The sequence below is a fragment of the Ochotona princeps genome, chromosome 18 (genome assembly GCF_030435755.1).
Source record: "Ochotona princeps isolate mOchPri1 chromosome 18, mOchPri1.hap1, whole genome shotgun sequence".
Lineage (NCBI taxonomy): Eukaryota > Metazoa > Chordata > Mammalia > Lagomorpha > Ochotonidae > Ochotona > Ochotona princeps.
Genome location: NC_080849.1, coordinates 36,748,379 through 36,761,692, shown reverse-complemented (window position 1 = coordinate 36,761,692; position 13,314 = coordinate 36,748,379).

Genomic DNA, 13,314 nt, shown 5'->3' with positions numbered 1-13,314 from the left:
TTGTCGCACAGTCAAGCATGGGTCAAGGTAAATAAAATTTTTGCTGATGTGAATTCCTGAGGGACTGACCACACGCACATCACACACAGACTCTGGAGTGCTGACCTGTAGTGGAAATGCGGGTTATAAAAGAAATCAAGATTAATTATCTTGAGATGGACACTGGGGGGATTTATTTATTACCATAGCATATTTTTTTTACCAAGCTTATATTTATCAATAGCACTGGTTATATTGTGAAATATTATAAATTTAAAAAACTAAATCAATGCTCATGATCACCTTGGGTCTTTTCTGGAATTGCCAATAAGGCAACTACCACTTCCTATAAATCCAGAGTAACAATAAAATAACTAGTGGAATTTACTATCTATGAGTTCTGTCATGTCCTTGGCTCATATTAACACATACAATATTATTATGGAATTACGAAGGTGATATGTAATTGTCTCTATTTTGAAAAACAGGAAAATAAGGGAAAGAAAAATATCTGCAAAACAGAATAATGACCTCATAGTTGTCTTGATCTATAAAAAGGAGAAGTTTATCTTCTCCCATCCTGGATGTTAGGATGCCCAAAATTAAGATGTGTGAAGTTTAAAATCTTTTTTTCTAATGCCTTTTATGCCTTACAAAAGGGAGAAATCTTCAGACCTGATTCCATCTTCAGAGGACTCACATTTCAACACCTGCATTTGGGTCGGGGCAGAGGCAAGTGTGAATAGTGGTAACCAAGCAGGACAGAGCCTGATCGTGACTGGAGCTTCCCTCCACTTTCATTATCCTCTTTGCCTTGCAGAGTGACTGTTTGATAAAGTCACATTTCCCATATTATGCTGAGGGGCACTACCTACTAATTTATAAAACCACAGCACAGTATGCCAGATGGCGTTACTTGTTAACATATTCTGAATGGGACCTGCTTGTTGAACATTTCAACCTCAGGAACAACATCCGTTACAGGAATTTACCTATGTGAAATGGCTCTTGGGGTGAGGCCCGCGAACGGCAGGCATCGACTCTGTATTCTCATCAACCTTGAAATGACTGTCTGTTGCTTTGGCTTTTTGTACATAGAAATCATCCCGTCCTAGAGAATATTGTGTGACTATGTTAGATTTCTGCTTCATGTGTCCACTGACTCCCTCGGTCATTACACATTTCCCACTTACAGTGAAAGGAATAAGAAATTACACCTGAAAGGCTATGGAAAGAATTTCCAGAACAGATGGTGTGTGAACTGGCTCTCATTGGATGAATTATAGCCTGCTATATAGAGAAAGACAAAAACAAATTCCCAAGTTATACAAATAACTTCAGCACATTTTGAATGCGCAACTAGATATTTTCATATCCAAACCAACTATGCAACAATATTATTTGATCGCTGAGTTTGTATGACTTGCAACAAAGAATTTATATATCTTTCAATGAGTTTGGAGTTTATATCATGATGATGTGAAAATATCTTAGAGTAATATTCCTAGAGTAACACCTGTGGCACATTAACAATTGAAACATATGCAGAGTTTTACCAAATGAAGCCGCTCAGGGTTATGATAACATATATTTACTGAAAGTTATGCTTTAGCAATAGTTTTAGTACCTTTTTAAAGAGGCATCCCTAAATGGATTATTAATGACAATAAACAGAAGACTCCTTGAGGATTGTAGGCTTTTGGGCGTAAGGCTCATTTACTCTCTAGGACGAGGTACTTAGCCAGAACCGTATTTCTTTCCAAATTCATCCATTCTGTTTTGGAAGATCATTGTAGGTATGTTATTCTACCTGAAACTCTGACCAGTTCTGCCAGTATTCTGTCATCTGTCATATTTCAAGAACAATTTTTTGAGGGGAGGGATGAAAGGAATGGAAGGGGAAGAGTGCGGTTTGGTTTGATTTTGGTAAAAGCCCAAACAGTAAAAATTTTAGTTTTATAGGCTATATAATCCCTATCGTAATTCTTCAATGGTAATAATGCAAAGGCAGCGTCCAACTAGAATGTGAGTAACAACAGCCCAATAAAACTTTAGGTAGAAATATTTCACTGTAAAAAGCTTTACTTGTTCACCTTGACTTTCAAAGTCTGTTTGGGCTCAATTTATTTCAATACGCTTCATTTCTTGAACAGCATTTCCACATGCTGATTTCATTATCTACCTGGTTCCTAATATATTGTTGTTTCTGTCACTCTCTCTTCCCACCTCCTCCTCCCTGACATGCATGCATGACATTCCCCTCTGCCTTTTATGTACTGCAGCAGCGGGGCTATACTGTTTTATGCCAAACTAGTCTCCAATCCTAATTTCTATAGTGTTGAAAACAGTTAATATTGCAAGAGCTCAGGGAACTGATTATGAGGGCTAAAAGAATTATAAAGGTGATAAGAACTGATAGACATTCATGTTTTCTAATACTTATAAGTACTTATCTTGTGTCAAACGCTAATTAAATGTTTACACATAAAAACTCATTTAATCCCCATAATAATGGCTTGAGTTATGATCCTCTGTAACATAAGTAATCGAAACAGATGGATTAATTAAGTAACGTGCACAAGCCAAAACAGCTGGTAAGAGGTGAAAACAGCAGACAAAACCAGATACTCCAGCTCTGTAATCAACGTTCTTTGCTATTGTAGGTGCTGCCAAATTGAGACAAAGCTCTGAGAGGAAATTATCAGCACTCAATAACCAATTAGGTATCTTCATTTGGGGAGAAAGAAGTGAAGATGCATTGCTTATAATTTAATTCGGTGATCAGTTAAGGATACAGAAGAAAATTGTAAATTGGTAAACAATCCTTTAAAATGTTCAAAGCACATTTCTCTTAGAAATAATGACTTAGTCTTGGTTGAAGAAATTCTACACAGAAAATCTGGTAAGTATATCATTTTAAAATCATTCAGTATATCAGCTCTTTTCGAAACATATGCACACAGAAATCATGTAGAAATCTTGCCGGTGTGTTTATTATGATTTAGTAGCTCTGACACCATAGGAGATTTGCACTTTTTAACAAAGCTCTCAGGCGGGCTGTATTCACAGATGTTTGACCTGTGAGGTTGGACAATGACCCACACATTTGAATTAATTGTCTGCTGTTAGCATTTTAGTACTTTTAGTAATTTATGAACAGGGATTCCTGCATTTTTATTTTGCATGAACTGCATAATTTATGTAGTATTTCCTGTTCCTAGGTATTGCTACAACTTATCTTTGAAGCATTAGGTTTTGTGTGTGGAAGGATTAGTGCTAGAGTTACAAACTATGGATCATTGGATAATAATAATGCTCAATGAAACTTTTTCGCTGAAAAAGTCACACCCACTTGTTAACATGCCATACACAGCTGTTTTTATGCCATAATATGAGTTGTATAAACTCAAATGGTAATTATGATACTATATGGTCTTTAAACCTAAAATATGAGAGTGCTTAAAAAATAGATGCAAAATTAAATTTAAGATACATTTATTTTAATCTAAAAAGTGAATTCCATGTAGAGATTCTTCATAAGAGCTATTCACAAACAACTTTTAGAGGTTAATCCTAGGAACACATTTCATGTTTGAACCAATATAAAATTCTTTTTTAATTTCATTTTCACTAGCTTTTTAAAGACCCTTCGTATGTATGATCCAAAAATTTACAGAAAAAGTCCACTGGTTTTGTTCTAGTAATGAAAGTAGAGGTCATTTGATCATTAACAAATATTAAACAAAAGACTGTCTTGATACTTAGAATACTACTATTTTATATTTATAACCTACTTTTTCTTAAAAAAATTTTTTTCTTGAATATTAAATAGCATTAAGCACAACACTTGTTTTAAGTAGATTTTGTATTCTTAATGATATTTATTAAAAAATAATACTCAGACAGTTTGGCATGGTAATTCAGGGTTATGCAACAAAATGTTTAAGCACCCAGCACCCTTGCTTTTCCAATTCTTTCCATTCTATACACATGTTTCCTCTATTTTTCAGTGATATTCTAATCTAACCATTTTTCCCAGGAGTGGGTTTTTGACTGGGTATCTAAGATACTGTTTAGGTATCCCAATATTCCATATTAGCATGCACTGACTTAATTTCAATATTCCAAGCCTAACTCCATACTAATGCAGACCTTTCCAGGCAGTGGAAAAGCCTCCAGTCGATGGGTTCCAGTTACCCACATGGGAGGCATCACTTCACATCCTCATTCCTCGCTTTGGTGTGTCTTAGCTCCAAACACCTTGTGCGTTTCAGCGAATTAGTGGGAAGGAGCCTGTCTCTCTCTTTTTTTTTTGTTTTTTTTTTTGTTTGTTTTTTCCAAAATAGTGTCTGTAGCTACTTCTGTACTTCTCCTTCAGTGCTGAAGGTTTGGTACTATAATCCAGTGATTCATTTCAAACAGCACTGGAGACTGCAGAAACTGGTATAAGGGCCACTGAAGAAGGAACAAGTTACATAGGATTGAATTCTTGATTTAACATCTATGCTACACTTATTCCATGAGAATATTTACACACAAAAACTTGTTTAAATTCTGATAATTATTTTTGCAGATTCTTTTGTTACTTTACAACTCAAAAATTCCATTGAAACATCTGCTTTTATTCCCACTCTCCCAGCCTAAACAATATAATGCAACACTCTTATAAATTGGTACACTATTATTTAACAAAGTTGATTATCTGTGAATCATGCTGCTCAGTATGACCCTATTAATGTATTATTCAAATGTGGTCTATTATTTCTCCATTTTTGAACACGACGGGAGGATTTGTTTAGATAGGGTTGACAATGAAGATTGATTAGACATTATATCTTATTATATCACAATAATAATTAAAACAATGGTAGAAATTCTCACAGCACAAAAATGTATTAAAGAAATTATATAGTTCTCAAATAATTGCGAATATTTTATGGCATTAAGCTTTTACCTAAGAACAGCATGAAGTAATAGTTCTCTATTAGAAATTCTCTATTTGAAGAGGTTCTGTGTAGAATTCTCTATTAGAATTTACAAGCTAAATTGATGTTGAAGGTGGAAATGTTGATGATGTGTCTGCTCATATAGGGTAATCATAGATTATTTTAATAACTCCCATAAATAAAGTGTCAGCAAACCTAGGCACTGAGTACTGTCACCACATTTATGGTTCCTTTTGTCTTGAACTAGGATTTATTTTCATTTTATTCTGATATATAAGACGAATCCACAGAACATTTTTATCCTGAAATCACTGACAAATGAGTATGTTGAAACATTGCCTGATAGTTGTCCTATCTGTCCCCAGTAAAGAAAAATGTAAACATGAAATTAGTTAACTTCAAAGACATTTATTGAAAGGCTAGTGAGTTATTTTCAAATCATCTTAAATAAAGGGGAGTTATTTTGACTCCAAAGTACATATTCTGATTTCTTCTACTTTTCATTTTATTGTACAGGCAAGTGTGTGTAAGCTGTGTGTAACTCTTTCTGCCTTAAGTGCATAATTTATCTCTAAAATATATTGTAAAAAAAAGAGAAAAAACTTATATGACTTCTTACACAAAGCACTCTCAAACACAGTCTTAAGAGAAAAGTTTCATGATTTGATTATCTAAAAAACAGGTTTCTATTGATTAAAGAGAATTCAGAAAATAATCCCCAACCAATTGCAAAGTGGTTTTTATGGCCAAACATTTAATCACCAAATAGTTCCTGTTCACAGACTGTATTTTAAAAACTCCCATAATACAGAAATTTGAAAAAGATAAAAGCATATAAAAATGGGCAGGGGATTTGAACAGGTTCCTTACAAGTAAGGGTTTCCAGAAAGACAATATTGATGGGAGAGGATAAGGAAAATCCCAGAGCGTATGGAATTGCATCATAAAATTAAAATAAAATAGAAGGAAAAAAATCAAGAAATACACACACACACACACACAGAGTCAACCGAGAGGAGTGTGCCAGCAGAAATCTTGAAGAAATTCCCAGTAGTCTGAAGGGAAATAAAGACAAAAATAGAAACATGAAATGAAACTTTTCTGAAGTTTTAGCAATGATGTAGAGGGACAAGAATCTTCAAGTTCTTTTGGTCACAATATAAGCTGAACCAACACACTCTACAAAACATTTTTGTATTCCTCACATCCATTATAGTTATGGCGTGATAATCTCATTACCAGTTATAAATGCAGTATAAAAATAAATACATGGAGTCAGATATGGTCAGAAAAGATCATGGGAGCCTCATCTGTAATTGTCAAAATTAGACATAGCCATAACACGCATCACTCAAAGAACAGATGAATAAATTATGGTATATTTATAAAATGAAGAAAAATCTGTAGTGCAATAAAAGTGAATGAATTGCTGGGTTTTATGATGTAGTTGAAATGATGAATAAAACATCAGAAAAAGAAGTTTACTTAGATCATTTATGCATATAGCAAAGACAGATGACATTATCTGAGTGTGTTTAAAATCAAAATAGTTGTCATCCTAAAGAAAGAGATAGGTAATCAGATTGAGATGTGTATTTTGCTCTCTTCCATGTAGATTATATCTCTTTTTGCAAAACGGGGTGCTATAACAACAACAAAATCTATATAGCAAAAAAGTTGATTAATTCATTCCAGATGAATGAAAATTGTGAAGCTACAATCTTGTCAACATTCAGTGCAGAAATGATTTTTTTTCTTCTAGCAAATATCTAACACCAATTTGATTGAGCTGATAATGCTATAAATAGCTTGCACCCAGTTCTGGATGGAAGTTAATTTTAAAAATGGAAAAGTAGTCATCATTGTCCACAAAACACACTGACAAATTTACAAATCAGTTCACTTCAACTTTAAAAGTAGCACAGCATCATTTGAGTTAGCATTTGTCATGTACATTTTTAACTAGCTCAGAAATAAATTAAACATGTTTTCATTAGAGAAAGAAGAAATATTTTCTGTTGCAGAAGCTTGAATGAATATTGATAACTAAGTGGACTATTACAAGCTACAATTTTTTTAAATGCCTATTATTTCTGTCCAAAGAGATTTTTGTTCCAAAATTCAAAAAAATAAGCTACAAAAGGCCATAATTATGACACAGCTTTGCTGCTGATGACATACTTGAGAAGATATCAAGCTGTGACTTCCAGTATTTATCCTAGCAACCATGCGATGATGCATTTCATTTATCCTCAAACAGGGAAATGGGGTCTTCCAGAACAGGATTAATAAATTCCAAGAACTGTATTTGGCAGAGTAATTCACACATAAGAGATCAAGAAATTCAAGGGGTTATTAAAATAAAGCTTTATTAAGAATGAATAAAAGCAGGGCAACTTATGGTGAAAATGTGTAATGCTTCAAAAAAAGGTTAATGAATATATTCAGCAATAAGCAAGATCTAAGAAAACAAGATAATGATTTAATTGCTGCTTTGAGGGAACAGAAGTATATTTTCAGTAAGGCAAACACCAAAGATAGTTAAGGATCTGGTCAGTGAAAGTCTCAGTAGTCCTCACGAGAAGCGCCACAGGAAATAGTGTCCTCACACCTGGATAGCCAAGGAAAGCGGGCAAAGTCAGCAATGCTGGGCAGAGCACAGATATATGCTGTCAAAATAGAAGTAAAATAAAATCGAATTGCACTGTAATTTACAGCAAAGAAAATTCTGATCTATTGCTAGAACACCTTGTGTGAATATTATTTTTAGCATCTGTTATTTTCCCTGAGAGAGAAGAGTAAGTACAGACTTGAGAATTTTCACTGTGAACCTTAGATCCATGTTCAAAATAAAAAGTCAAGCATGGAAAGCTTCAACCACAGCTACTGCACAATGCAATTAACTTTTTCAACATAGTAGAGGGTATTTTCCTTACAACCCTAGAAATTGGCTATGTAGCTGTTGCTTTAACATTATCAATTAAAATTAGCTGGTCTGAGACCTGTGGCTAAAATGTCCAGAAATGTCCTGAAAACAATTTTGGAAGTGGGCATTCCTGTCTGCTTCTAGATCTTAGTGAAAATACTTCTGATTTTGACCTCATTTAGCATGATGATGGCTTGTCACCACTTGATGGTGTTGAAGTGTGTTGATGCTAAATCCAATTTGCTTTAAGTTTTGATTTTTTTTTTTAATTCATGAACGGGTGTTATATTTTATCAAACCTTTTTTTTGTATCTGTTGACATAGTCGCATGTTTTTTATTCTGCAAATTGTTCATGTGATATGTTACATGTATTGATTGGTGCATGTTGAACCATCCCAGCAATGCAGGAATTGATCCTGGTGATTATCTTTTAGATGTGCTGTTGGATTGCATTAGCTAGTATTTTGTTAAAGATTTTGTATCTATGTTCATCAGGGGTGTTGGTCTCCAGTTCTCTTTCAATGTTGTTTGTTTTCCTGTTTATGAAATGTAAGTGATACTGGCCTCATAGAAATCTTTTGAGAATATTCCCTCCTTTTCCATTGTTTTGAATAGTTTAAGAATTGCGATTAGTTTTCCTTTGAACATTTGGTAAAAAATCATCAGCAATGACTCCTGGTCCTGGGCTCCACTCTGTTAGTGTCGTTATTGCTGATTCAATGTGCATCTTTATTATTAATCCTTTTAGAGTTTATATGACTTCATGTCTCAATTTTGGTGAATTATTTGTGTCTAGAAATCTTTCCATTTCTTGTAGATTTTTTTTTTTACTTTTTTCCCTGCAATTAGCTGCTTGTAGTATTTCCTGATAATTCTATTTTTGTGATATTCACCACAACATCTTAATTTTAATATCTTAATATTTTTATTAATTTGGATCTGTGTGGTTCTTTTCACAGAGGAAACAAAATACATCATTAAGAGATTGATGGAACTCATAAGTGAGTTTGGCAACATTGCAGAATATAAAATCAACATACAAAAATAAATAGATTTGATCAGTTTCACTCACAATAGACACAAAAAATATAAATGCCTTGAGACAAGTCAAGTCATGCACATGATACATCTCTATAATGAAAATTGAAAAACATAAAAGAAATTAACAGGAGACACCAAAAATAAAAAAACCAGGAAAATACGTTATGATCATGGAATGAAAAAATAATTGTGATCCCAGTTAAAATGTCAAAGACATTCTTCCCAGATTAAAAAAATACAAACGGGAGTGCAAAAGACCCTGAAAGCTAAGGCAATTTTTTTTTTTAAACAATAAAACAAAGCTGGAGGCATCACAGTACTAGATTTCAATGCATATTACAGGGTAACCTGAAACTGGCATAGAAATAGACACGTGGATCAAAGAAACAGATTAGATATCGCAGTAAAGAATCCACATGTCTATATCCAAGTAATCTTTACAAACAAGGTAAAAATTACTCTCTGGAGAAATGAGTCTCTCCAGCAAATGGTATTAGGAAAACTGGATTTGCTCATGTAGGAATATGAAACAACACCCTTACTTTTGACTTAAAAAAAAAAACAACAAAAGTGACTCATAATGAATCAAGGATCTAAACCTAAGGTCTGAGACAATCAAAATCCTAAAGGAAGACCAGGAAATAGCGCAAGAGATTGGCCTGGTCAAACTTCTATGCCATAGCCCCAGAAACACAGCCAAGGAAGGCAACAACAGACAGACAGAATCACTGCAAGCTAAGACTCTGTTACATAGCAAAGGAAATAAACACTCAACAAAATGAAGGCGCAACTGACAGGAATGAATAAATATTTGAAAACCGTACATCAAACAAATGATTAACATCCAGAACAGGAGCTCAAGGAATGAAGCAAAACAACAATAAATCAAACAGTGAAGAAATGGACTAAGATATAGTAATATGATTTCTTTTATCTTCTTTCTTTTCTTTCCTTTTATTCTATTTTTCTCTTTTTAAAGATTTATTTTTATTGGAAAGTCAGAATCACAGAGAGAAGGAGATGGAAATATCCCTCCATTTGTTGGTTCACACCACAAGTGACTGCTACAACTGGAACTGAGCTGATCTGAAGCCAGGATGCAGAAGCCTCTTCCAGCTCCCCAAAATGGGTTCAGGATCCCAAGGCTTTGTGTCACCCTCTACTGCTTCCCCAGGCCACAATCAGGAAGTTGGGAGGGAAGTGGAGCAGCTGGGACAAAAACTGGGGCCATTAAGACAGGTTTCCTGGATAAGCCACTCTTATCCATCACTATTTCATTCTATTTCCCTAAAGCCCAATGAACGAACAGACTTGCTACCCGCTGTATCATTGAACATTGTGACAATCATGTATGAGACAAATATATTTCTGCCCCTGGTTCTAACTTTTCAAAATAATTTTTAGTATTCTCTTGTCTGCTTGTAGAGTTGATAGCCTCAGTGACAGTACAAACATTTTCAAATAAACTTGCCATCACTCAGCCAGTGCGTGCTTTAGAATGAGGTAGTCCATAGACACATTTGAGAAAAAGACAGCATATTTGTCCATACACTTACATTGTTTACTGATCACAGTCTTCCAAACTCTAAACGTAGACTTTTGGGCCCAGCGGTGTGACCTAGCAGCTAAAGCCCTCCTCTTGCATGCACCAGGATCCCATATGGGCGCTGGTTCTAATTCCGGCAGCTCCACTTCCCATCCAGCTCCCTGCTTGTGACCTGGGAAAGCAGCTGAGGACGGCCCAATGCATTGGGACCCTGCACCCCCGTGGGAGACCTGGAAGAAGTTCCTAGCTCCTGGGTTTGGATGGGCGCATCACCAGCCGTTGCGCTCACTTGGGGAATGACTCATCAGACGGAAGATCTTTCTGTCTCTCCTCCTCTCTGTATATCTGACTTTGTAATAAAAATAAATAAACCTTAAAAAAAAGAAAGAAAATTTCTCATTTCTCTAAAAAAAATAAGGTAGAATTTTTAGGTAATGTAAATATTTAACAAGGGTATGCACTTTTGATTCTGAGAAACAATATAATCTGAAAAATTAGGCTATGCGGCATATCATTATTTAAACATTCCCGGTTTTAAATATTTTATGACAGGCATTCACTTACTTAACAACATTTAGGTCCTTCTCTCTCTCAGGCGTTTTGATACATTCTAGACCGAAATAACTGAAAATAGCTTTATCTCTGGAGTCTCAACAGAAATTTAAATTTATTACAGAAAGGCACTACATTACAACCATTTATTTTAAAGATTTATTTTATGTATTTGAAAGGCAAAATTACAGAGAGTGTGGACTAGTGAGAGAAGGAGAGAGAGAGATCGTCCATCTGCTTGTTTACAACTAAAGGAGCGTCAACTGCCAGGCCTAGAACAAATCAAAGCCAGGAGATTTATACGGATCTGCCACGTGGATGCAGAGTCCCAAGGACTAGAGCCGTCCTGCACTGCTCTCTCAAGTGTATTAACAGAAAGCTGGATAAGAAGCGGAGAAGTCCAGTCTCTAACTGGTGTCCATACGGGTTGTAAGCATTGCAGGCAGCAGTTTAATTCATTTTACTACAACACCAGCTCCATGTGTTGCAATCTTACTCTCCTTTTATCAATCTTGTAGTGATGCCATGTTTCAATAAACAGCACGCACCATGCCCCTAACCATAGCTCAAATACTATCTATAAATCCTTGACATATCATTTTTTAAAATAAATAAATAAATATCTATTGTACATCATAGGAAGAAATACACCTTGATTACTTGAGTTAAAGTACCAAATGAAGGAAACTTGAGAACCCTATTTTATGGATAGGAAAGTTGGTGATGGACCATCATTCTAACACAATGCATTCAGTTGCAAGTGTTTAGCTCTTTGACAGAAGTCTACATAGTAACAGAACACTTATTTCTGATCATATGTGCACACACTCATTAATGCATATGACACAGTCATCTTTGAATCTTTTGCCAAAATAGAAATATTTACGTTTTATTTAATGTGTTTCAAGGCATGTTATACCAGAATATGGCACCTTATCATTCGAGAAAACAGCAAAAATAGGAAGATCACACCACCTTTCTTTCATCTTTCTCTGCTTGAGAGAGTCATAACCTAGTTAAACTTCCCATGAAGTAGGTGTTAAAACTCTCTCTTGAGAGTTCTCCTATACAGGAATATTACACAGAGATACCGAGAAAAAAAAAAAAAAGAAAAAAAAATATCCTTTCCAAATCTCCCTCCATCCTGCAGCTTATTTTCATTAGATCATATCCTTTGTCATCTTATCTATTTCCATACTGTTCTCTGGTAAAACAGTTTCCATTATTTCTTTGGCTATTCATTTCTGAATGTTCTTTTGTCACATAGAACTTAGATAATATTTGCAGAATTGCTTTTTGTTAATATGCCTTACTACTGAAGCCCCAGTCATGAAGCTGATAGTGTCTGAGGGAAGCAATATTTTCTCCCCTACAACTGTCCGAAAGAGTGATTTGAAAATTCACCTCCAGTGTCATCTCTTCGTGAAGCCTTTTTCGACCCCTAAATCCTCTGTCATTGAAAATAAAAAGTGTGAGCTCAGAAATAATTTTGCCCGGATCAATTCTGCATTCCTAGTTCTTAAACAAAATACACCACAAATTCCTCAATAAACATCAGGGTGAGATCATGAATATTCTTTTTAACTCCCTCAGAGGCTGACTTCAATTCATAGTAGACACAGTTATGTACAATTGTATGTCCCTGGCCAATGTGGTTCCTCCTGCTTTCACATCCTAGTCAATCATCATGGCATGCATATCCAGGTCATCAAATAACAGCTTCTTACTTGCTTGCCCCTTAGGGAATGAAACATCCAATGCCCTGCTTGTAGAAAATGGATTGGAGTAACTACAGATAAGAGTGTCTTAATCAACAAAATCAAAATCACAATAATGTAGAAAATTATGTGTGCATGAAATACATCAGCAATAATAAGCAGGTAGGAGAGGAGTTTTGCTCTTTTAGTCTTTGAAGGAATGCAGATAAATGGAGGGAGAAAGCACTAAGATAACTTGCAGAATATCATGACAATAGGAATTAAAAGAGAAAATTGTAGCTTGCAAGGTGAGTGTTTGGCAGCAATTAGGTCCCAGCTTGGGATAACACCTCCTGTTTCAGAGGATCAGTTGGAGAATGGGATACTAGATTTCTCATAACAGCTTCCAGCTAATGCACTCCCTGGGAAGGAGCAGGTGACGGTGCAAATGCTCAGGTCCTTAACGCTGTGTAGGTGTTTGGATTCAGTTCAAGTACTCAGGCTAACCCTCGCCCAGTCCTGGATGTTGTGCATATTTGGGGAGTGAGTCATTGATTGATAGGTAATTACCTGTCTATCTGTCACTTTGAATATGTCTTTCAAATAAATAAATATTTAAGAATCTT